General features: G+C 39.1%; 1 pseudogene; it reads left to right on the top strand.

The window, feature by feature from the left end:
* The first annotated feature begins 8,250 nt into the window (after positions 1–8,250).
* LOC127630601 (alpha-N-acetylneuraminide alpha-2,8-sialyltransferase-like) lies at positions 8,251–19,593 on the top strand (annotated as a pseudogene).
* Positions 19,594–27,160: the final 7,567 nt, after the last annotated feature.

The following is a 27,160-nucleotide window of genomic DNA, read 5'->3' as shown; positions in this document are numbered from 1 at the left end:
AATAAGATTTGAGTTCCCTCGCAATACGATTTGAGTTCCCTCGCAATAAGTGTTGAGTTCTCTCGCAATAAATTTTGAGTTCTCTCGCAATAAGATTTGAGTTCCCTCTCAATAAGATTTGAGTTCCCTCTCAATAAGATTTGAGTTCCCTCTCAATAAGATTTTAGTTCCCTCTCAATAAGATTTGAGTTCCCTCGCAATAAGTGTTGAGTTCCCTCGCAATAAATTTTGAGTTCCCTCTCAATAAGATTTGAGTTCCCTCTCAATAAGATTTCAGTTCCCTCGCAATAAGATTTGAGTTCCCTCTCAATATGTTTTGAGTTCCCTCACAATAATATTTGAGTTCCCTCTCAATAAGATTTGAGTTCCCTCTCAATAAGATTTGAGTTCCCTCTCAATAAGATTTGAGTTCCCTCGCAATAAGTGTTGAGTTCCCTCTCAATAAGATTTGAGTTCCCTCTCAATAAGATTTGAGTTCCCTCGCAATAAGATTTGAGTTCCCTCTCAATAAGTTTTGAGTTCCCTCACAATAAGATTTGAGTTCCCTCTCAATAAGATTTGAGTTCCCTCTCAATAAGATTTGAGTTCCCTCACAATAAGATTTGAGTTCCCTCTCAATAAGTTTTGAGTTCCCTCTCAATAAGATTTGAGTTCCCTCTCAATAAGATTTGAGTTCCCTCTCAATAAGTTTTGAGTTCCCTCACAATAAGATTTGAGTTCCCTCTCAATAAGATTTGAGTTCCCTCTCAATAAGATTTGAGTTCCCTCGCAATAAGTGTTGAGTTCCCTCTCAATAAGATTTGAGTTCCCTCTCAATAAGATTTGAGTTCCCTCGCAATAAGATTTGAGTTCCCTCTCAATAAGTTTTGAGTTCCCTCACAATAAGATTTGAGTTCCCTCTCAATAAGATTTGAGTTCCCTCTCAATAAGATTTGAGTTCCCTCACAATAAGATTTGAGTTCCCTCACAATAAGATTTGAGTTCCCTCTCAATAAGATTTGAGTTCCCTCTCAATAAGATTTGAGTTCCCTCTCAATAAGATTTGAGTTCCCTCGCAATAAGTGTTGAGTTCCCTCTCAATAAGATTTGAGTTCCCTCTCAATAAGATTTGAGTTCCCTCGCAATAAGATTTGAGTTCCCTCTCAATAAGTTTTGAGTTCCCTCACAATAAGATTTGAGTTCCCTCTCAATAAGATTTGAGTTCCCTCTCAATAAGATTTGAGTTCCCTCACAATAAGATTTGAGTTCCCTCTCAATAAGATTTGAGTTCCCTCTCAATAAGATTTGAGTTCCCTCGCAATAAGATTTGAGTTCCCTCTCAATGAGATTTGAGTTCCCTCTCAATAAGATTTGAGTTCCCTCTCAATAAGTGTTGAGTTCCCACGCAATAAGATTTGAGTTCCCTCGCAATAAGTTTTGAGTTCCCTCTCAATAAGATTTGAGTTCCCTCTCAATAAGTTTTGAGTTCCCTCGCAATAAGTTTTGAGTTCCCTCTCAATAAGATTTGAGTTCCCTCTCAATAAGTTTTGAGTTCCCTCGCAATAAGTGTTGAGTTCCCTCTCAATAAGATTTGAGTTCCCTCTCAATAAGTGTTGAGTTCCCTCGCAATAAGTGTTGAGTTCCCTCGCAATAAATTTTGAGTTCCCTCGCAATAAGATTTGAGTTCCCTCTCAATAAGATTTGAGTTCCCTCTCAATAAGATTTGAGTTCCCTCACAATAAGATTTGAGTTCCTCTCAATAAGATTTGAGTTCCTCTCAATAAGTGTTGAGTTCCCTCTCAATAAGATTTTGAGTTCCCTCTCAATAAGATTTGAGTTCCTCTCAATACGATTTGAGTTCCCTCTCAATAAGATTTGAGTTCCCTCGCAATACGATTTGAGTTCCCTCTCAATAAGATTTGAGTTCCCTCGCAATAAGTTTTGAGTTCCCTCTCAATAAGATTTGAGTTCCCTCTCAATAAGATTTGAGTTCCCTCGCAATAAGATTTGAGTTCCCTCACAATAAGATTTGAGTTCCCTCGCAATAAGTTTTGAGTTCCCTCTCAATAAGATTTGAGTTCCCTCTCAATAAGTGTTGAGTTCCCTCTCAATAAGTGTTGAGTTCCCTCACAATAAGATTTGAGTTCCCTCTCAATAAGATTTGAGTTCCCTCTCAATAAGATTTGAGTTCCCTCTCAATAAGTGTTGAGTTCCCTCACAATAAGATTTGAGTTCCCTCTCAATAAGATTTGAGTTCCCTCTCAATAAGTGTTGAGTTCCCTCACAATAAGATTTGAGTTCCCTCTCAATAAGTGTTGAGTTCCCTCACAATAAGTTTTTAGTTCCCTCGCAATAAGATTTGAGTTCCCTCTCAATAAGATTTGAGTTCCCTCTCAATAAGTGTTGAGTTCCTCTCAATAAGATTTGAGTTCCTCTCAATAAGATTTGAGTTCCCTCTCAATAAGATTTGAGTTCCTCTCAATAAGTGTTGAGTTCCCTCACAATAAGATTTGAGTTCCCTCTCAATAAGATTTGAGTTCCCTCTCAATAAGATTTGAGTTCCCTCGAATAAATATAAGTTTGGCATTCCCTTGCAATACGTTTTATATTATAATTCTATCATTATAATGATTTAAGATTTAAATCTTAAACTATCAAGAGTTGATAGTGCGTCATTTTGGATGAAGTCCACTACCAAAGTTCTCTATCGTGCTATTAGAGCTCAGAATTTCTGCAGCAAACGACAACATGCTTAATTAAACAAACAAAACAAACAAACAAAATGCCATCAAAGAAAATTAGCAACGTAGTTGAGCGAGAGATGGAGAAGATCAGAAAATCCTTAAACTTCATGTCGGATGAGTTGAGCAAAGTCGCTAAACAACAAGCTTTGCTACTTGATCTGATGGATGAAGTCAAACAATTGAAGAACCTTGTGAAAGATTGAAGGATTAGAGAGAAGAATTGATGATCTGGAAAAAAATACAAGAATGGAGGATTTAATTATAAGTGGATTGGAAACAAAACACCAAACTTATGCTAGTACTGTGGCTGGAGATAAAGTCGGTGGAAATGTCCTGCCAGAGGAACTACAAACACTGGAAAAACAAGTAAAGTTCTTTGAAAGTAAGAATATGAACATTCAGAGCAATAACGTTGTGGCCTGTTATACCCTTCCCCGAAAGAACAGCGGAACGAAGCCTGCCATAGTTGTTCGGTTTGTGAATCGGAAGCACAAGACCGAGCTACTGAGGGAGACAAAGAAGTTGAAGGGTTCAGGGGTGTATCTGAATTTATAATCTTACAAAAAGAGCACTGGCATCGCTAGACACGCACACATTCTGAGGAAACAGAACAAGATACAAGCTACATGGACAACAAATTGCAAAGTTGTAATACGGCTAAATGGAACATCAGAAGAAGCCAAAGTACTCACAATAAGAGAACTTAAAGAATTGGACCAGAATAAGGTCATATACATTTTTTCTGACTGGTATTGTAAACATGGATACTTTATTGTTTATGAAAAACAAGGACTGTGGATTGTGGTTACAAGTGAGGACTGTGTGGAGGAATATTCACAGGGACTCACAAGGATCACATAAAAATAAATGACAGACTTTGATAAGGATTCTTTGTTCCCATTTAGGGATATTGATGATGGGGAGTTTGTTAATATTCATAAGGACTGTGTGTCTGACCATTTACAAAGTCAATACCGCAATTATGAACATTTGAACTTCAAAACGTTCAATCACACAGACCATAACATGTATGAGATTGGAAATGATATTGACCCGGAAAACCATTTTTTCAATAATGTAAATAATAATTGTGAGTATTATACAGAAGAACAATTCAATAGGAATGTGAAAATCTTAATAGTAGAAGTCTTTATAGAAACTTCAAACAAATTAAGGATTATTTGTGCCAGTTTAACAAGTTTAATGTGATTGCTGTGTCAGAGACTTGGCTTGATAAAGACAAAGAACAAGAGGTAGAATGGGAAGGATATAGGTTGTTTACGACTAACAGAGTTAATAATAATAAAGGAGTTGCTCTGGATGTTGATACAGCATTAAGATGTAGTTTGATTAAATGTCAATGACTATAGAAAATATATTGGAATGCTTAACCATAGAAATCGACATTGAAAGATCTAAAATTATAATTATTAGTTGTGTATAGAACACCAGGAACGTGAATTGATACATTTATGAATAAATTAGTTGGTATTTTAGACAAATGGAATGAGAACAAGGTACAAATTGCATGTGGAGATTTTAAGATTGATTTGTTGAATCCAAACGGACATAAGAGGACAGATTTTATTAACATAATGTATAGTAAAAGCCTTTTCCTGTGATTACAAAACCAAGCAGAATAACAACAGACACTGATAGATAATATAATATACAAATGAAAGTGGAGGATAAATAGTAGGAGGGTTATTTATAAATATGACTGATCATCTTCCAGTTTTTGCAATCTTCCAAATATTAAAAAACAAAACAAATGAAAATAGGACAAATAATTATAAAATGATTTAGACACCAGAAGCCATTGCTGCCCTTGAGGAGGACTTCAGGAAACAAAACTGGAGTGAGGTGTATGTAAGATCCTAATAGAGCATATGATGCTTTTTGACCATATTAATTGGGCAATATGGAAAACATTGTCTAAGATAGTTTTAAAGAAGCATGATGATAAGCCATGGATTACTGAGGGAATACAGAAGTCATGTAAGAAGAAGAATGTATTATATAGATGTATCATAACAGAACAAAACAAGCTGAAAACAAATATCAGATATATAAAAATAAATGAATAAGTATTATAAGATTTAGTAAAAAGGACTTTTATCACAAATTATTGGAGTAATACTCAAGCAACATGGGAAGTATTTAACAATATAATTAAAAAGAGTACTGGAAAACTATCCAAATCATTTATAAATAAAGTGAATGATATTGTCAATATTGGATGTAAGTTAATTGTAAGAATAAAAATTCTAGCGATTGTAATGACATTGACATGTAATTATTAAAAAAACATTATAGAATATATTGTAAAACCATTTACAGGTATCTGTAATCAGTCCTTTTTAACAGGTATATATCAGAGTAATGTGATAACAGCAAAAGTTATTCCTATTTTTATAAGTGGAGATAGACATCTCTTTTCCGATTACAGACCAGTTTCTCTGCTTTCACAGTTTTCAAAATAAATGATTTGTACGTACGCTTGATAATTTAACAGATTAACACCAGTTATTGAGCGATCAGCAGTATGGCTTTAGAGCTAATAGGTCATCCTCAATGGTGGTGATGAACTGGTAGAAGAGATTTCCACTGCTATGGATAATAATGACTATACTGTGGGGGTGATCCTAGATTTAAAAAAAAGATTTTGACACTATTGATCACGACTTATTAATGAGGAGACTGGAGAGATCTGGTATAAGAGGAAAAGCCTTCTCTTGGTTAAGAAGTTACCTCGCTGATAGAGATCAATTTGTACAAATAAATAATGTTAAATCAGAATTAAGTCACTTGTGGGGTTCCACAAGGTTCAGTGCTAGGCCCAAAATAGTTTGTACTTTATATAAAGTATATTTGTAATTGTCTAATGTATTAAAAATGGTCCTGTTTGCAGATGACACACATTTATGTTGTTCCGTAAACATTTGGAAGAGCTTCTGAAACAGTGTAAATTTAATTGATAGTCTTAAAAAAATGGTTTGATGATAATAGACTTTCATTGAATTTAAGTAAAACAAAGTTCATAATATTTAGTAATCGGCAATGTATTACTAAAACTAAAATTATAATTCATAATGAGGAAATAGATAGAGTGTATAAAAACACATTTCTGGGTGTTATAATAGATCATAAGTTGGAAACCACATATAAATAATGTAAAAACAAAATTGTCTAAATCCATTGCAATATTACATAGAACAAAACATATTTTGAATGAAAAAGTGTTCACGCTGCACTGAAGGAGTCTGTAGAGACGGGTCGACACGGACAGAACCCGAGACCCAGAGAGGACAGACCGTGTTCACGCCGCACTGAAGGAGTCTGTAGAGACGGGTCGACACGGACAGAACCGGAGACCCAGAGAGGACAGACCGTGTTCACACCGCACTGAAGGAGTCTGTAGAGACGGGTCGACACAGACAGAACCGGAGACCCAGAGAGGACAGACCGTGTTCACGCTGCACTGAAGGAGTCTGTAGAGACGGGTCGACACAGACAGAACCGGAGACCCAGAGAGGACAGACCGTGTTCACGCTGCACTGAAGGAGTCTGTAGAGACGGGTCGACACCGACAGAACCGGAGACCCAGAGAGGACAGACCGTGTTCACACTGCACTGAAGGAGTCTGTAGAGACGGGCCGACACAGACAGAACCGGAGACCCAGAGAGGACAGACTGTGTTCACACTGCACTGAAGGAGTCTGTAGAGACGGGTCGACACAGACAGAACCGGAGACCCAGAGAGGACAGACCGTGTTCACGCTGCACTGAAGGAGTCTGTAGAGACGGGTCGACACAGACAGAACCGGAGACCCAGAGAGGACAGACCGTGTTCACACTGCACTGAAGGAGTCTGTAGAGACGGGTCGACACAGACAGAACCGGAGACCCAGAGAGGACAGACCGTGTTCACACTGCACTGAAGGAGTCTGTAGAGACGGGTCGACACAGACAGAACCGGAGACCCAGAGAGGACAGACCGTGTTCACACTGCACTGAAGGAGTCTGTAGAGACGGGTCGACACGGACAGAACCGGAGACCCAGAGAGGACAGACCGTGTTCACGCTGCACTGAAGGAGTCTGTAGAGACGGGTCGACACGGACAGAACCGGAGACCCAGAGAGGACAGACCGTGTTCACGCTGCACTGAAGGAGTCTGTAGAGACGGGTCGACACGGACAGAACCGGAGACCCAGAGAGGACAGACCGTGTTCACACTGCACTGAAGGAGTCTGTAGAGACGGGTCGACACGGACAGAACCGGAGACCCAGAGAGGACAGACTGTGTTCACGCTGCACTGAAGGAGTTGTGGAGGATGAACTTCACTTCCTCACTCACTGCAGTAAATATGAGACCATTAGAAACACTCACTTTACAAAAATAGCTCATATTCTACCTGAATTCCAGGACATAAATGACGTAGACAAACTCTCGTATCTAATGGGAGAGAAAGTGGAGTGTGTTCAGCTGCAGCACAGTATGTGTCGTCCTGTCATCACATGAGGGCGAGAGACTGACCCCTCTTCCTATTCAATTCAATTCAAATGAGCTTTATTGGCATGACTTGTACAGTATTGTCAAAGCATTGGCCATTACATAGGCAATGAACAAATAATCAATAAAATTAATCAGTGAACAAATGCATGAATACATTTATATATAAAAAAAAAAAAAAAAACTTTTGAACCAACATTCAGACCCTAGTTTTGTCCACTGGCTGACTCTCGTAGTTTGTGGCAGGCTGTTACATACTTTGCTGCTGTTATCCTATTACAGCTCTATTCAAACTCATATTTTAATATACTTTTCCCTCCCTTCCTCACTGCTCTCTGTATTTTACTTTGTCATTTGGATTTTATTTTATTATCATTATTATTTATTTCTTGTATATACATGTTGTTGTTTTTATGTTTGTAATGTGTTTATTACTCAATGCTTTGGCAACATTGTACACTGTATACAGTCATGCCAATAAAGCTCATTTGAATTTGAATTTGAATTTGAGAGAGAGAGAGAGAGAGAGAGAGAGAGACAGTTAGTTGGAAGGGAAGAGCCAGAGGGGAAGTTAGTTTGTTATTTGGCGTGTTTGGGCATGTATGACCAGTGAGTTTTCTCTCTCTCTCTCTCTCTCTCTCTCTCTTCTTTCTTTTCTCCTCCAAGTTAAATGTACGTAAACTACAGTTTAGTTTTGACTTTGTAAGCACGCCCCTTGCAGAGTTTTAATGCTACTTTAAGGGCTTGTAATGTGTTATTGATATAATTTGTCATGAGGTAAAAGAGTCTCCCGTTCCAGCTAACATTTACATAATTGAAATCTTTAGCAGTTATTTTATTATGGTTGGCAGTAACATTATATTGTCAATGTAATGGGAATTATGTCAACATTTCAAGGAATATGCAAATATGCTGATATGCTGATATTGAAACTATTTGAAGAGCTGCTCTGCCCAAACACATTACATATGTGTCTTCTGTTACCTGATGAGAGGGGCGGGGTTACACACAGGTGTATGTAACCTTTTACTTCTCCATCAGTCAGTGCATTCACTCCAACACACATCTTTTGTCTCTCTGATGGAATTGCTGCTTCTCCAATGGATCTTCAAACTGTTGATGGTGTTGATCATCTCTCAGTGTGTGTTTGTGTTCTACTACACAACCGACACACACACCAGCCGGTGAGAACATCTCAATTCACTTTCCTTACAAATAGAAATACTGATTTATCAAACGATCATTCTCGCCTATTGTGAGGCTGTGATGGATATTTCACTCTTTAATATGTCAGTCTACGTAGTGAGTTCATCGTATTGATTTCTTAGTAAATCAAATTAAATCTTGTTTTACATAAAGTGTTTTTAAAGGGAAAAGTGCTCTGTAAGTAATATTCCTCAGTCAACATCTCCAGTTGGTTCTGGAACATCGAAGGGATTGATAGGAATGTTGTTGCATGTCTTTATTAAACACTAACTGCTACACTTTCAAGTCTACAATCATCATTAAACAAAAGTACTTTATTCATCTCCAAAGAGTCATCTCATTAACATATAAATATTGTAGCATATCTGTCGTCTTTCTTCCAGAGATGGGACGTCAAACCCGTTTCTCCAGCTGCACTGTGCAAACCTGAGACGCAAGTTTTCCATCATCAAACCGGCCAAGAGGTGCGTAACCATGAAGAGGAAGAGGCGCTCTTGATCTCCAGCTAATAAAGTGCTTCATTAAACATCTGTGTGTTTCTGTCTGCCAGTATAAACATGAAGAGCTTCACGCAGGATCTCTCGGATCTCATGAGCTGCCCGTATAAATCAAACACGACTGAACGGGAACTAAACAGGTGAGGACAACTCTAAATTCAAATGGACAAGGCAGTAATAAACCTGTGTGCTGATTGTACAGTGTGTACACAACCACCTTTCTTATATTTCTGTTCATTAAAAACGGTGTCAAAATGAACGCCTTTCCTTTCTGCTCTAAAGTGACGTCATGTTAGATCAAGCCATGCCCACGGCTGGTGACTGACTCCGCCCTATTATCATAGCTCCTCCCCTGAGTGATGGACACAGATACAGTGAGAAGAATAATGTCTCATAAGTGTCTGTTGTTGCTGTAAAAGTGAACATAAGAGTCTTCATGAACTCCCGCATCAGAGACACTGAAGACGCAGTGCACAAGCTGGACTGGTAATCTGGCATATTGGGCATTATCCCAGTGGGCCGACGCACTTTGGGGCCAATCAGGGGGGACTGGACGTCGGAAGAACCGAGTGCACTGAATGGGCCGCGATAAGCTAAAATGAGCCGGCGTGTTATGCAGAAAGTACCACAAAACGGCGCAGCGATATGCAGAAAAGGACAGCAAACACCCCCCGCTAACCTTTCGGGCAGTTGCTCTGTAAAATCCCGCGACGATTTCTCTTCCCAGTCCTGCCTGAACTCCCGTATTAACACTGTCAGTCATATTGGTTCTGATTTGTTGTTTCTATAGTAACCGAAGCACCAGCTGTAAAGGCACAGCCCTCTTCTGGAAAGGGGGCGGGGAGCAGCAGCTCATTTGCATTTAAAGAGACACACACAAAATCAGCGTGTTTTTGATTCCACCCAAAAACAGGCTTTTATAACATATGATATAATAAATGATCCGTGAGCTGAAACTTCACAGACACATTCTGGGGACACCTGAGACTTACAGTGGGTACGGAAAGTATTCAGACCCCCTTACATTTTTCACTCTTTGTTATATTGCAGCCATTTGCTAAAATCATTTAAGTTCATTTTTTCCCTCATTATTGTACACACAGCACCCCATATTGACAGAAAAACACAGAATTGTTGACATTTTTGCACATTTATTAAAAAAGAAAAACTGAAATATCACATGGTCCTAAGTATTCAGACCCTTTGTTCAGTATTTAGTAGAAGCACCCTTTTGATCTAATACAGCCATGAGTCTTTTTGGGAAAGATGCAACAAGTTTTTCACATCTGGATTTGGGTATCCTCTGCCATTCCTCCTTGCAGATCCTCTCCAGTTCTGTCAGGTTGGATGGTAAACGCTGGTGGACAGCCATTTTCAGGTCTCTCCAGAGATGCTCAATTGGGTTTAAGTCAGGGCTCTGGCTGGGCCATTCAAGAACAGTCACGGAGTTGTTGTGAAACCACTCCTTCGTTATTTTAGCGGTGTGCTTAGGGTCATTGTCTTGTTGGAAGGTGAACCTTCGCCCAGTCTGAGGTCCAGAGCACTCTGGAGAAGGTTTTCGTCCAGGATATCCCTGTACTTGGCCGCATTCATCTTCCCCTCGACTGCAACCAGTCGCCCTGTCCCTGCAGCTGAAAAACACCCCCACAGCATGATGCTGCCACCACCATGCTTCACTGTTGAGACTGTATTGGACAGGTGATGAGCAGTGCCTGCTTTTCTCCACACATACCGCTTAGAATTAAGGCCAAAAGTTCTATCTTGGTCTCATCAGACCAGAGAATCTTATTTATCACCATCTTGGAGTCCTTCAGGTGTTTTTTAGCAAACTCCATGCGGGCTTTCATGTGTCTTGCACTGAGGAGAGGCTTCCGTCGGGCCACTCTGCCATAAAGCCCCGACTGGTGGATGGCTGCAGTGATGGTTGACTTACTACAACTTTCTCCCATCTCCCGACTGCATCTCTGGAGCTCAGCCACAGTCATCTTTGGGTTCTTCTTTACCTCTCTTACCAAGGCTCTTCTCCCCCCGATAGCTCAGTTTGGCCGGACGGCCAGCTCTAGGAAGGGTTCTGGTCGTCCCAAACGTCTTCCATTTAAGGATTATGGAGGCCACTGTGCTCTTATGAACCTTAAGGGCAGCAGAAATGTTTTTGTAACCTTGGCCAGATCTGTGCCTTGCCACAATTCTGTCTCTGAGCTCTTCAGGCAGTTCCTTTGACCTCATGATTCTCATTTGCTCTGACATGCACTGTGAGCTGTAAGGTCTTATATAGACAGGTGTGTGGCTTTCCTAATCAAGTCCAATCAGTATAATCAAACACAGCTGGACTCAATTGAAGGTGTAGAACCATCTCAAGGATGATCAGAAGAAATGGACAGCACCTGAGTTAAATATATGAGTGTCACAGCAAAGGGTCTGAATACTTAGGACCATGTGATATTTCAGTTTTTCTTTTTTAATAAATGTGCAAAAATGTCAACAATTCTGTGTTTTTCTGTCAATATGGGGTGCTGTGTGTACAATAATGAGGAAAAAAATGAACTTAAATGATTTTAGCAAATGGCTGCAATATAACAAAGAGTGAAAAATTTAAGGGGGTCTGAATACTTTCCGTACCCACTGTATATCATTCATTTATATTATGTGTTGCCTTTAGCGAAGACAAAATACAGAGTACACATGAGGTTAAATATAGAGCACTGTAACAGAGACATAGATCTCCTTTAAATGACAGTCTAGAGTCTTGTGAACAGTATTCAGTCAGTTTGTATTCATTTATATTATGTGTTCCCTTTAGCGAAGACAAAATAGAGCACATGAGTCACATGAGGTTAAATATAGTGACAGTTTACTCTACAATCAAGTCTCGAAACTTCTTTCTCTCTCAGAAATATGTGAATGTTGTTTGATGTTTGAGATATTTTGGCTGATTTAATAATGCTTTGTAATAATAGTTTTCTCCTATCTGATTTTTCCTTACAAGCAGGCCCGAAAATGTGCAAATTCTGTGTGCTCTCGTGATCTTTCATCATGTTTATGTTCCTGTAGCAACTTTCTAAGAATGTCAATGTGTTAATCTTTAAAGAGACAAGCAGTTAAAACGAGTTTAAACCATAAATCTGTGAATACTGAAGTTTTGTACTGATGTAAGTGATAAAGAAGTCACAAAGATGTTTACAGAGCTGAATTATGATGTCAAATGACTCCTAGTAAAGTTTGTGTCTCTGTGTGTTCCAGAATCAGACTGAAGATGTGTTGTAACGCCACAGGATCATTATACCTGACCAAACACAACACAGCTGTCAATCAGACGATCCCATATGAAACCAGCAGAAAACACACACACACAGTGGACGTGGCACTTCACACATTGTTGCCTGAGGTTTGTGTGAACATGTGCAGTCCTCAGAATAAATCATTGAACAGTGTTTATTTGTGCGGTTGTGTGTGCAGGATTTCCCTGGAGTGGACGTGGTTTGGGTCAGTGTGCTGTTGTGGGCAGTGGAGGGATTTTGAAGAACAGCAGTTGTGGACGCCAGATTGACAGCGCAGACTTTGTCATACGGTAAACACCTCTGATCTATAGACATCCAACATCTACAGAAGTGTCTTCAACCTCAGGCACTTTTATCACTTAACAGTAACGTCTTGAGTTAACTGGTCTTCAAACATCGTGCATCAGTGTGTGTTCATGCATCACAGGAGATCTCCAATTCTGTGCTGGACATGACATTTTTAACGCTTTTCTGATAATATGACTCTTTTGTCAGGCTAAGATTCATTTCATAGATAACATTTGATGGATCCATAATACACACGATTAAATCATGTTTTCAATCACACTTTGTGCTGCTTAACTGGAAATGACTGCCAATAAAAAGTTCGATTTCCCTTTGATTTTCTTTGTTTTGTCTCATATTTCGTGCTCTTCTCTGACACTATTGTCAATCAATGTCTCCTTCATATAACAAAAGTAAAACGTTGATTCAAATTTACCCCTGGAACATGAAATGAGTGACTCCAGCCAGGTCTCCTTAGCAACCAAACTGACCCGGTTGCTAGGGAGGGTAGAGTCACATGGGGTAAATTGTATTCTTGTATTCCTGGCAATGCATATGTTTGTTTCAACTCACCTGCACTTATGTAACATTATCCATGTCAACCTAGTAAACAGTGTAGAAACAATCGTAATAAAATGGAAACAAAAGACTTCCAAGTGAACTGTTCCCATATAACCGGTTTAAAGATCACATTTAGGCAGACTCAAGGAATAATATACAGTCCCTGAGTAAACTGATAGAAACTTTACATAAAACAATATCACATCAGCTCTGTTCGTTGACGTGCCGTTTGTTGACGTACTTCTGCTCTGTAGTTTCAGGCTCCTTGACATTCTTCAAATCTTTAGCTGCTTCTGCCGCGCTCTCGTAGATTTGAGTACCGCTGTCAAAGAAAACCTTCAACTTTCAGTATCTTTACGGATACCCCCAAAAGTCCTTTTTAAGCACTAATTGTGCTTCCCATTTGTACAGTGCTTCCATCGAGGAACGGAGGTTACAAGAGTAAGTTTTCAATCTTAACTGGATCGTGCAGAACTTAAAATGGCGCAAAACCTGATGTAAAGCAGTCAATGGAAAGAGGAGGCGAGAACCGGCTTGTCAATATAAACAATATTTTAATTGTTAAACTTAAAACCAAAGACACAAACACACACATGACGGACATGTCCGTAAACGATCTCTCTCTCCTGCACAATCCTTTGCAGTCGACCTTTAACCCTCACGGAGGCTTGATTAGCCTAATACGGGACCGGGTGTGTAGGATCATGACCCCGCCCCGCCCTCTGCCCTGCCACATTCCTCCCTCGTTCTCTCAGGCTGGGGAGCCCCCGGCATGACGTACATCTCCCCCCCTCTTTCCCTGGGGAGGGGCGTGCCTCTTGCCCCTTCTGCCGGCAGGTCGCCCCCGTCTACCTGGACGAGGGAGGGGACAAGGGGAGGGAAACAGAAAGAATTAAAATAGAGGGGCTACTTCCTGTAACAGTGTATTACCCCCCAAAAAACACTGTAAAATTTAAACGAGAGGGAAAAGGTCAACGCGGAGGGGCAGTGAGAGAGAGAGAGGAGAGAGAGAGATAAAAAAAACACTTACTCGCCAGTTCTCTGATACGCCACAGCTTGTTCCTCGGCCACTCCTCCAATGGACGACAGCCGCGCCTCTCCGGGCGGATCGGAGGCAGTCCTCCAGCCCCTGGCGGACGGAATGCCCCGCCGTGTTCTTTGCGAACAGAAGGGGACTCCCCCGCCCCTGGCAGCGGTTCTCCCACTCCAGGTGGTCAGCAGCAAGCCCCTCCCCGCTCGCGGTCGGCAGTCTCAGACCCCGTCACATTTCAGCGGCCGGTAGGTGACTCCTGCTCCCATGGCAGCGGCCCTGACCGCTCCAGGCGGTCGGTTAGGAGCCCCTTCTCCCCTTGCGGTTGGCGGCCATCGTCCAATTCCAGGCGGCCGGGCTCCTCGTCCCCCGGCAGATGGGCTCGGCTGCTCCGTTGGGGTGGACGGTAGTGGCGAGAACTCTACTACGGCGTATCCCTCCTCCTTCCCGGGTTTCGTCACCAGTGTAAAGCAGTCAATGGAATGGAGGAGGCGAGAACCGGCTTGACAATATAAATAATAGTTTAATCTTAAACAGACAAACACACACGACAGACATGTCGACCTTTATCCCTCTCAGAGGCTTGATTAGCCTGATAAGGGACCGGGTGTATATGATCACGACCCCGCCCTCCGCCCTGCCACACCTGAATTAAACAAGGAGTTTCTGCTTTTGATAACTAAGGAGAATGTCAAACATGTATTAGGGCCAGACCGACCCAACATTCCAGTGCCTCCTACACACCACACGACTTTCAAAGACGTCGGATCGTGGTACCGTTCATATCACACAACAGTCTGTCTTGTCATTGAAGTCGTGGCGTTTTCAAATTACACAATGAATCAGAGACAGGGGTGAACACATTACAAGACATTTCACTATTGACGAATGACTCTACATAAACTCCAAATTACGTTTCACAACAGAGTACACGCGAGAAGTGATACAAGATATGAAAGCAAATGCCTCATATTTCATATAGAATATGATGCGTATGTTTTTAATCAGATATTTTTTTGGTTACAATATGAAAAAGTTCCTCCTACTATAAAATCTCCATATTTGCTGACCTGACTGTCCAAGAGAATTGGTGATTCCTCTCCATCTCTTCTTTTTCTCCACCTGTTGTGCTACAGTTCAGAGGAAACATCAAATAGTCGCTGGTGTTCCTGCCAGTGATCCACTCATTTATCCTCCATTTCTTCAGTCCAATTAGAGTTTCTTTATACCGCAATTTTAAATAACATCAAGCTAATCAAAAAATCTGATTTTTTTTTCTTCATCAAATTGTTTATTACGCTTCCAAGAGTGTTGATTATTCATGTTTATGAGACGTTACAGACATTACATCAGTAATTATCATAATTAATTCAGATTGAAAGTAACGTCCAGCATCATCCAATCACTGTCAATCATGTTCAAATAAACTGATCCATTATAAATGTTGAATCTATGAACTGATGATCATTGAGTGTCCAAACATCATCTGCAGCCTGAAACTGAACTTATGATCAGATGCACTTAACTGCATAGAGAGATATAGGATGCTCCCTTGCTCCCTATTTAGTGAACGCACTTAACTGCATAGAGAGCTATAGGATGCACCCTTGCTCCCTATTTAGTGAACGCACTTAACTGCATAGAGAGATATAGGATGCTCCCTTGCTCCCTATTTAGTGCATGACTTAACCTCCAGTGTGCTGTCTGTCTGCACTGGTCTCAGAACAGTTATAGGAGAGCTATAGGATGCTCCCTTGCTCCCTATTTAGTGCATGACTTAACCTCCAGTGTGCTGTCTGTCTGCACTGGTCTCAGAACAGTTATAGGAGAGCTATAGGATGCTCCCTTGCTCCCTATTTAGTGCATGACTTAACCTCCAGTGTGCTGTCTGTCTGCACTGGTCTCAGAACAGTTATAGAGAGCTATAGGATGCTCCCTTGCTCCCTATTTAGTGCATGACTTAACCTCCAGTGTGCTGTCTGTCTGCACTGGTCTCAGAACAGTTATAGGAGAGCTATAGGATGCTCCCTTGCTCCCTATTTAGTGCATGACTTAACCTCCAGTGTGCTGTCTTTCTGCACTGGTCTCAGAACAGTTATAGGAGATCTATAGGATGCTCCCTTGCTCCCTATTTAGTGCATGACTTAACCTCCAGTGTGCTGTCTGTCTGCACTGGTCTCAGAACAGTTATAGAAGAGCTATAGGATGCACCCTTGCTCCCTATTTAGTGCATGACTTAACCTCCAGTGTGCTGTCTGTCTGCACTGGTCTCAGAACAGTTATAGAAGAGCTATAGGATGCACCCTTGCTCCCTATTTAGTGCATGACTTAACCTCCAGTGTGCTGTCTGTCTGCACTGGTCTCAGAACAGTTATAGAGTGCTATAGGATGCACCCTTGCTCCCTATTTAGTGCATGACTTAACCTCCAGTGTGCTGTCTTTCTGCACTGGTCTCAGAACAGTTATAGAGTGATATAGGATGCTCCCTTGTTCCCTATTTAGTGCATGACTTAACCTCCAGTGTGCCGTCTGTCTGCACTGGTGTCAGAACAGTTATAGAGAGATATAGGATGCTCCCTTACTCCCTATTTAGTGCATGACTTAACCTCCAGTGTGCTGTCTGTCTGCACTGGTCTCAGAACAGTTATAGGAGCGATATAGGATGCTCCCTTGCTCCCTATTTAGTGAATGACTTAACCTCCAGTGTGCTGTCTGTCTGCACTGGTCTCAGAACAGTTATAGGAGAGAGATGCTCCCTTGCTCCCTATTTAGTGAATGACTTAACCTCCAGTGTGCTGTCTGCCTGCACTGGTCTCAGAACAGTTATAGGAGAGCTATAGGATGCTCCCTTACTCCCTATTTAGTGCATGACTTAACCTCCAGTGTGCTGTCTGCCTGCACTGGTCTCAGAACAGTTATAGGAGAGCTATAGGATGCTCCCTTGCTCCCTATTTAGTGCATGACTTAACCTCCAGTGTGCTGTCTGTCTGCACTGGTCTCAGAACAGTTATAGGAGAGATATAGGATGCTCCCTTGCTCCCTATTTAGTGAATGACTTAACCTCCAGTGTGCTGTCTGTCTGCACTGGTCTCAGAACAGTTATAGGAGAGAGATGCTCCCTTGCTCCCTATTTAGTGAATGACTTAACCTCCAGTGTGCTGTCTGTCTGCACTGGTCTCAGAACAGTTTGAAATACACTTTATTTTCCTCATATCTCCATATAAAGCCTCTGATAGTACACAGTGAATATTGGATCATTGATGGAAAATGAGCCTATAGTCCACAGACGTGGTCATTGTGTTTAACAGCGTATCATTTCTAGATATATTGATGATGTTTTTAAAATTTAATATCAGATGAAACTAGAGACTCGAATCTTGTGACTCAAACAGGTTTCAATGTAAAAACTGAATTCAGTTTTTTAGCAGATGAAGTTTTGTTGCTGTTTCTCCCAAAGACAAACTCCGCTGTGGTCAGCGCCATGTTGTTTGGTCACATGACTGCATTTTGGTGCATCGAACATTTAACCCTTTAATGACATCCCAGAGTCTCCTGAACTGAGATCAGTCGGTTTAAATGAAATAAAATTATGCATAGCCCATAGCGAAGCCAAAACGTAATGTCCACGCATGTGGATGCGGGTCTCTTTGCAGACAGAACTCCTTCAGAACATTGATTGAGTTAGACGCAACACAAGGAATTAAACAGAATACAAGCGGTGCCAAACCTGCCGGTTTCATGGGTCCCATCAGGTCCGGGTCGGGTTGCAGACTTCTAGTTCAGTAAAGGAAAAAACAGACACAATTAAATTTTTCCATCTCACTTTAATTACAGTTACACAAGCAGTGTTGTTACTTTCAACATGTTACTTTCATCTCTCTGTGTCTGTGTTTCAGGTTTAATTTGGCTCCGGTTAATGACAGTGATGTTGGACTGAAGACAGACCTGATCACTATAAACCCCAGTCAGATTCGCAGACAGTCAGTGAACACAAACACAATCATACACAGTCATGCAAACACCTTTAATAAATCAATGTAGAAATGTCTTTTTACTCACTGTAAATTTGAGTTCATTCATTTTTACACTCTAAAGCCATTATTATTTTCCAAAAACACAAGTCACACTTCTTGGCAAGCTTAAGAGTGTTTATTAGAAATTGTGTTTGTGTGTGTGTGTGTGTGTATGTGTGTGTGTGTGTGTGTGTGTGAGTGTGTGTGTGTGTGAGTGAGTGTGTGAGTGTGTGTGTGTGTGTGTGTGTGTGTGTGTGTGTGTGTGTGTGAGTGAGTGTGTGAGTGTGTGTGTGTGTGTGTGTGTGTGTGTGAGTGTGTGTGTGTGTGTGTGTGAGTGTGTGTGTGTGTGTGAGTGAGTGTGTGAGTGTGTGTGTGTGTGTGTGTGTGTGTGTGTGTGTGTGTGTGTGTGTGTGTGTGTGTGTGTGTGAGTGTGTGTGTGTATGTGTGAGCGTGTATTTATCACTTTGTGGGGACCAAATGTCCCCATAAGGATAGTAAAACCTGAAATTTTTGACCTTGTGGGGACATTTTGTCGGTCCCCATGAGGAAAACAGCTTATAAATCATAATAAATTATGTTTTTTGAAAATGTAAAAATGCAGAAAGTTTTCTGTGAGGGTTAGGTTTAGGGGTAGGGTTAGGTTTAGGGGATAGAATATAAAGTTTGTACAGTATAAAAACCATTATGTCTATGGAAAGTCCCCATAAAACATGGAAACACAACATGTGTGTGTGTGTGTGTGTGTGTGTATATGTGTGTATGTGTGTGTGTGTGTGTGTGTGGTTACAGAAACCTGCTGAAAAATCCTGGTATGTTTGCAGAGCTCGTCAGCGTTTACGGCAACTCCTCCCTCATTCTCCCCGCCTTCGCCTACACATTCAACACTCAACTGTCAATCAAATCTCTTAAAGCCCTTCAGCCAATCAGACCTCAGCAGCCGGTCGTATTCTACAGCCCAGACTACCTGCGGACACTGGACCATTTCTGGAAGAGGCGTGGCCTGAAAGAGAGCCGCCTCTCCACAGGGTTTATGTTGATTAGCGTGGCGTTAGAGCTGTGCGAGCAGGTGCACGTTTACGGATTCTGGCCGTTCGACAGCGACTTGCAGCAGTGTGCAGTTCCGCATCATTATTACGACCAGAAAGGCCCAAATCGCAACATGCACGCCATGCCAGAGGAGTTCCTGCGCCTGTTGCAGCTGCACAGCCACGGGGCGCTAACACTGCACCTGCAGCCCTGCACTTAAGATACACACGTAACATATTTTGCACTTACTCAATATGTTTGTGCTTTAATATATTTGTGTTCCTGTGTGTACTTGTTTATTTATAAGTGCACACACAAACACACACAGTTTATCAAGGAATCCACTAAGACTTTAAACTCTCCATATCTATTTTGGTAGGTGATAGGTAGTTTATTTAATAATGTGTTTCTGTATTTAATTCTGAATCCTCCAGTGCAGCTTAAATTGTCAAACTGTTGAAGTAACATTTTACATAAATTACTAGAAAATGTCTTTTGCATAAATAAAAATGTATATATATATATATAGTGTGTATATATATTTTATTGTAAAGATTACAATAAAATGTTTTAAATTAATCCGTTACCTTACCATGTACAGTGAAATATATATATAGAAGTAATATCACATGAGCAAGAGTGCGATACGGCCTTATATCAGCACTGCTGTGATTCGGCTGCAGGTCAAGTGTCGTAGGTAATCACAGCAGTGCTGATATAGGGCCATATAGCACGATTGCGAGTGTGATATTGCTTATATACAACAGTTCAATGAACAAGTAAATGTTTAAAAAATTAGGAAAAGCCGAGTACGGTCATAAAAATGCATTTGTGCATGAAACTACTTACGCGACGGATCAGAATCTGCCGTTGCTGTTTCAAAACAAATGATGCGTCCAAACCTCTGTTACTAATTCAAAAATGTCACTTCAGAAATAGTATCACGGCTTGTGTGTGATACTCCCAAGCAGAGATGCTGTCAGCTTTCTGTAGATCAGGATTCTCAGTGGAATAATAGCGTCCAAGCGGGGGTATTTCTCCCTATTTCACAGTAGCCGTGCGCAAGAGTCATTCACTATAGAAAATGCAATCTCATCTGCCATATTAAACAGCAGCCATTGTGTAATTAATCAGTCTGTTGTGTCTCTCAGCTGTGATGAGCCGTAATGCTGAAGTTGTTCATTTAAAGCCGTTTAAAGCGATTTCCCAGCTTTACTAGTAGAATAGAATAGAATCCTTTATTTTGGTCACACATTATACACACAGTTTTTTGCATATATACATTGAAATTGATTAGTTTTCACATATCCCAGCTAAGCTGGGGTCAGAGCGCAGGGTCAGCCATGGTACGGCACCCCTGGAGCAGATAGGATTAAGGGCCTTGCTCAAGGGCCAAACAGTGGCATCTTAGCAGTGTTGGGGCTTGAACCCCCAACCTTCTGGTCAGCAACCCACAGCCTTGACCACCAAGCTACCACTGCCCCTTAGTAGTAATACGAGAGATCACGGAGAGCTGTTGTATGTAAACGGTTGATGCGGATTCACTTCACGTCACCTAACTGGCTCATATTACACACAAAAATGATCTTTTGACGCCACCTGCTGGCTAACATATGGAATGTAAAAAACAAATACAAACAGTAGCTCTTAACACATCTGCACCACTCTTACACTTTAGTTTAGAACGGCACGAACTCAAGCGGAGTGACACACACACAGTGAAGCGTTGAGTGATGATGGTGTCAGAACATCAGTGCTCATGGAACATCTCTCGACCAATCAGATTCAAAGACTGGAACTAACTGTTGTGTACATATATATATATATATATATATATATATATATATATATATATATATATATATATATATACATATACCATATATTGTAAAGTAGGCCTATATCTAAGCTATGCCGTGGTTGTATTTGTTGTTGTACTGTCTTAAACTTCAGCTGATTTAAAAAAGTAATTGTATTACAATGTTTTACTTTGATGCATAAAAAGAACTGTGATACATTAACGAGAATCATTACTTATAAAAAGAGAGTTCAAGTTAAACATGACATTGACAGAATTATTAATAATAATATGTGTAAGGCATAATGTACAATCACGTTTTTCCTCAAACTGCACAATCATGACTTTAAGACATTACACACATCACAGCATGATTTTCCGTTAAGTTTCGCTTCATGTACCTCACTCAACTTCCTGCTGCCCATATATGGGCTGCCCTGTGATTAGCATCTCAAAGTCTTTTCATATTTTAGTTTGCTGTCACAGGGACAGGTGAGATAATTCAATATTAGCTGTGAGATAAGAGATTTTCTGTGTGCCATTCTATAAAACAAACTCTTCCCGCACCTTTAATATCAGGAATGTTCTGCTGGACTGTTTCCTGTGGGAAAAAAAGCCATTATTTCTCAGAACTCTGTTAGTTTTTCAGGGTGTCTTCGGTGGACTTTAGAGTCATAAAACAGGTGAATGATTAATTTTGCTGATGGGAAAAGACTTCATGCTGTTCACAGTGTCACATCGCCTTGACCAAATACTGCTGGAAAATATAAAACAAAGCTTCTGGCAGCTGTTTGTTAGGATTTGATTGCATAGGTTGTGTGCTGTTCTTTGTCGATTACACAGTTAATGGAACGGGGCCGCTTCCTGCGCCAATTGTCTGTCTCGAGTTTAATTATTCATTAATAACTATAATCAATTAGTGACGTGCATGATCGTCCGGCGATGGAAGAAAACAAGGTAAGACAAACACTCTTGATGGCAAAAACATTGAAATAACTCGGCCAATAATTTCAGACGATTGTTTCTCTCTGTGACAGGCTGACCACTTAACCCCGCCTACAACCCCGCCCAAAGCCACGCCCTCTCCACCCGTGTCTCCTGAATGCCCAAGTAAGTGAATCGCCATTAACACACTCAAACACAGACTTCAGAAGCTGCTTTAGTGATGAAATCAGGTAGATAATGTTATTTACTAAACCACAAACCTCACATTAAACTATTGACATTATTTTGTTAATATTTATGAGCCTTTCAAATCACTTCTTAAACACTTTTTACAGTATTTGAGAATATATTTTGACAAATTTGGCCCTCACAAATATAGCCAAACCGCTGGCTGTGTTGGAATAGCATTATACCATACTATTAATACATACTATTAAGTCATATAGGCCTATAGTATGTATACATATGCACTGTATAATATTTTTGTATGAATGAGCCAGAAGTTATATCAGATGTGATTTTTTTACATCTACATTTTAACCCATTATTTGTCCAAACCAACAAAAACAAAGACATTTCTACACAAAATTGGCTTAAAAATGCAAAATAATCGTTTATTTATGGACACAAAATAGTGTCAGCAATTCTGAAATGTTAGTCGTTGCATAACGCATTATTCTGTTCTGTACGTGATATATTAGACAACATTAACTTGCTTACAAGGCTGTAGAAACATTGGGTCATTTTGAGTAGAAAATGAACTTCAGACGCCACAAAACAAGAAGTTACCAAATGTAACAACACAATCAACAATAAAAATGGTGTAAATAATCTCACAAAGAGTGAAACCATGCAAGCTCATTAATTATTCAAGCCTGGAACACCAACTTCGAAAAGATACGTTAAATTAACTTATTTTATTTACCTGTGAAATGTACTCATATTAGCAAAACAATAGGAATGATACACGATGACGCATTGTAAAGATAATAAACAAGTACTGAGAAGCTCGAGTATTCATGTTTACTTGTTTGAATTGACTACAAATGTAGAATTTACTTAATTTGTTCAAATTCACACTTAAACTAACATAACACCTTAAACAAGGGGGCGCTATATCACGAATATAGTTTACTACGTATGAATAAGTCGGGCATGTGAGGTGTCGTTTGAAAGCTGTGAATCTGAACATGTCAGAGATAACATCACTTCTGCATTTCTGTCACTTCAAATAACAAAATAAGTCATCGAAACATTTGCGTAAAAAATCAGCGCCCCCTAGAGGAAATGAGGTAGAAATATTTATATAAAAATGTAATTCCTTCACTTAGCACCTATTTGGACAAGTCATATATCAAATGAAAGCTCTTACTCTCAGGAATGTGACTGTACAGTTTATTCTGTTGCACTAATAACACAGTTCAAAAGATTTCCAATTAAATCACAAAGTGAAATCTGATTTCTGTAAGTCATCAAATACAAATGTCTCTTTTTTTCTCTGATAACTGCAGCTGTAAGACCTAAATAACTAAAAACTTTATATCTGCTTTTACATTAGGAGGTTCTCTAAAATATGAGCCGTTGTTTATTTGTCTAAGAGCTTGTTTGTGTGAATAATCCAATGTTATATCTTAGATGTCCACAACAAAATATGCAGTCCCACAGGAAAAGCATACAAAACAAATAATCAGAAATCTATGTTATCAACTAGTGATGATAAAATGTTTATAACATCACAAAGGGGAGGATCTCAGCTTTCTAATAACACCTAGATTGAGCTTGTAGTCCACTCGAGATATTCACTGTAATAATGAGGGTGTTGCTTGAACTGAACATTAGACTGAATGTCTATGGACGAGGATAAAGTGTGTTAGAGCGCCACCTACAGTTCACATCTGTGTATTGTGATGGAATGTGATGGAGAAAAAAATCTTATTTCTAGTGCTCTTCAAGTTCTCTTTCAAATTAGACACATTTTTTGCAGTTAGTTCACAATATGTGTGACTGGTGAGCTTTTAAATTTGAGTGTGAAAAATTGCGTGCGGCACCCCAAAAATGAGCTTCATTTCAGCTATATTTACTTCAGCACAATTTTTGATGTTTTTTCCCGTGTAGTCACATTACTAGTTACTAAACAGTTTTACTCCCATTGTGTCTTTGTTGGTGTTTTGTGTGTTTGTCTGACAGTATTTTGTGTCTCTGTTTCTCCTGCAGTGGGTTTGAGCAGCCCAGAATTATTAAAAGAACTCAAACAACCTCACGCGCTCAAACACGTCTCAGCGCACACGGGACTGACCAAGGTGTTCTGTGGACGAGGACGACAAGTTAGTCTCACGTTTACCTGGCTAATATAATGGCTAAAAGACATTCTGTATTTATGAATGAATCATGTTTACATTGGAGGACGTTTAATCAGCTTTTACTAATCATGATGTTAGCATTAGCAAGACAGCATTCACAAAAACAGGGTCTAAGACCGTTTTGAAAGAACAACATGCTGAAGTAAACAAACAAAAAAACCTTTGATTGGAATTCTCATGAATATGTTGGTCATATTGAACCCCAAATCAATACGACTAATATTACATTATATTTTGTTATTATATTCTATGAAGCCAAAAATGAACCTTTTTTTCATTACCATTTACTTTCTCTATTTCCATTATTTTCAATGGCAATTCTTGTTACGGTAACATTTTATTGTGCTGTATTACAATAGAAATATGCTGTCGTACACTGATTTTCTGAATTTAAATCATAGAAAATGAAAGGCAGTATCAAGGCAGAACTGCTATGGTTTATAAATACTTTAACATTTAAATAATATATACATTTCTTCATGTTGCGGTCATTATAATAGTATAAATGCCATCTTTTCTTGCATTGTGGCAATTATTAATGAGGGCTAAAATATGCAGAACTGTCATAAAAAATAATGTCACAGTAAAAAAACTTTATTTTTACATTTTCTAGACAGGTTTTGTGAGTTGTAATTGTACTGTTATTGACAAATGTACTGCAGTGCTACAATATTTTCTGTAATATTTCATTTTTTACTCGTTTATTGATTTTAAAAGACATTCTTTTCATAATGTTACATTTTACAAGAATAAATGAATTAAATATATTTATAATAGTAATATAATTTATGTTTAATCTTTTATATTTGAAATGTTTTAGAAACAAGAGACAGAGAGCCAATCAAAGACCCCACACTGAAGCTCCGCCCACCACAGCAACAATCCTGCCACGGTTACACAGAGCTGCTCTGTCATTGGCTGTTTGAGCTGCCAGTCAGTGCTAAGCCCCGCCCTCTCTCTCAGGGCTGGATCTTTAATGTATTGTGACAGTTCAGCGCTGGAAGTGTGATTGATTGGAATAAGAGGAATATTAATTTACTTCATTACAATTCAAGTTAGTTTTGCAAACAAACATGATTACATCATTCATTCTGACTAATTCTGACTATTTATTTGATGATATGTAGAATATTATTGATTTGACACATTTCTGTGTTTAAGCAAAGTTTAATGAAATGATTATTGATGAACACTGACTGTAATTCTGCCGTTAAGCTCCACACAACATTGTTTATGGAGAATTTTATATAAATATCTGACATCAAATATTGGGGTACATTAGAGCATTCTGGGAAGAAAGTCTTCTTATGGTCCAAAACAATAAAATATGATTTATTAAATATAATGAAAAACATGCATTAAATAATTTTACAGGTGACATTTCAAGCATGAATATCATCAATCGTATCTGGAAAATAGCCCAAATATTGTGTGTATAATTATATATTGGGTAATTCATGAAAATGAGAAGAATTTGTATCCCTGTAAATTCACTAAATGAAAAAATATTTGTATTAAACTGATTTTAGTTCCATTAGACAAACTATAAAAAGAAAGAAATCATAAAAACAAAACAATATACCGGTATATATTTGTTGTTGTATGTGTCATATTTGATCCATGAGGCGTTAAAGGTCATTATCCTCCTGCTTTGTGTGCGGGACGTTTGTTATGTAAGTTTGTCTACAGGGTAAATCTTGGGGTATTATCAGAGACTCTCTGGACTTTTCAGAGATCCCAAATGTTTGAGAGTGTGACCATGACAACTTCCTGTTCCTGCTCTATAAATATTCAATTGTGTCACGGTTCAAATACAACATGAATACAATTATTCGATCATGTGTATTTAATGCAGCAAACACTATATTGACATTTAAATAAGGGACATTGTAACACTTTTCGCTGGGTCTCGGGAACTGCGATGACATCATAATAGCTTGTGATGTAAATAATGAGATGTTTATAATGTAGAGCCGGCTGTATATATGAAAACACACAGAAATATGAGTTCACACTTGAATTATATCTCATAAATGTGTCAGGTTTGTATTGTGTGTGCATGAATGTAATGGTGACTGAGATATATTCCTCAAAAGACTGTTGAATCATATTTAATACATGATTTCAGTCAAATAATATACAAAAGTTTAATCAAGCACGAGCTGCTTATATTCAGCAAATACTCATTTTACAATATCTGTAATAATATAATCATTACTGTCAGTTTGACTTTATTAAAATAAGCTGTTGTTTATCCCAACATAAGTCACTTTGTGCGCACCAGTTTAAATAGATCGATATAAACATTGAAACCACTTTTTTTCTAGATGGTGCCACAAACACGAGAAACTTACAAACCACAGATTTATTGATCGTCAGCTTGAACAGAGAGTGAAACTGGAGCCGTTACACATTGTGTTTCATATTTGATACAAATTATTATCAGGTTAATTAGCAGCTGTGAATATGAATTTAATTCTAATTAATTTAGCTTGTATTTAATTCTTCCTCGATTCTAATACACTAGTGAGGTTTAACTGTAACACTTTACAATAAGGTTACATTTGTAAACATTATTAACATGAACTAACAGTGAACAATTGTATTTTTATTAACTAACATGAACAAAGATTAATAAATGCTGTAAAAATATATACAGTTAATTGTTAGTTCATGTTAACTAATGTCAACAAATGAAACCGTATTGTAAATTGTTACCTGTTTACTTACTTTTTATTTAGCATGTTTTAAGTAAATCTTAATGGTTAAAGTAAAATCACCTTAACTTTATGACATAATATTGATTAAAATGAGTGAGTAAATTTAACTTTTTACATTTTAGTACATTCCGGAACGTTTACTTACAAATATGATATATGTGGTACTTACTGTAGATGAACTTTAAATAAACATTTTATTAGAAC

The sequence above is a fragment of the Xyrauchen texanus genome, chromosome 37 (assembly GCF_025860055.1).
Source record: "Xyrauchen texanus isolate HMW12.3.18 chromosome 37, RBS_HiC_50CHRs, whole genome shotgun sequence".
Taxonomy (NCBI): Eukaryota; Metazoa; Chordata; class Actinopteri; order Cypriniformes; family Catostomidae; genus Xyrauchen; species Xyrauchen texanus.
The sequence above is the reverse complement of the archived record's forward strand: the minus strand, read 5'-3'. Positions and strand labels throughout refer to the sequence as shown.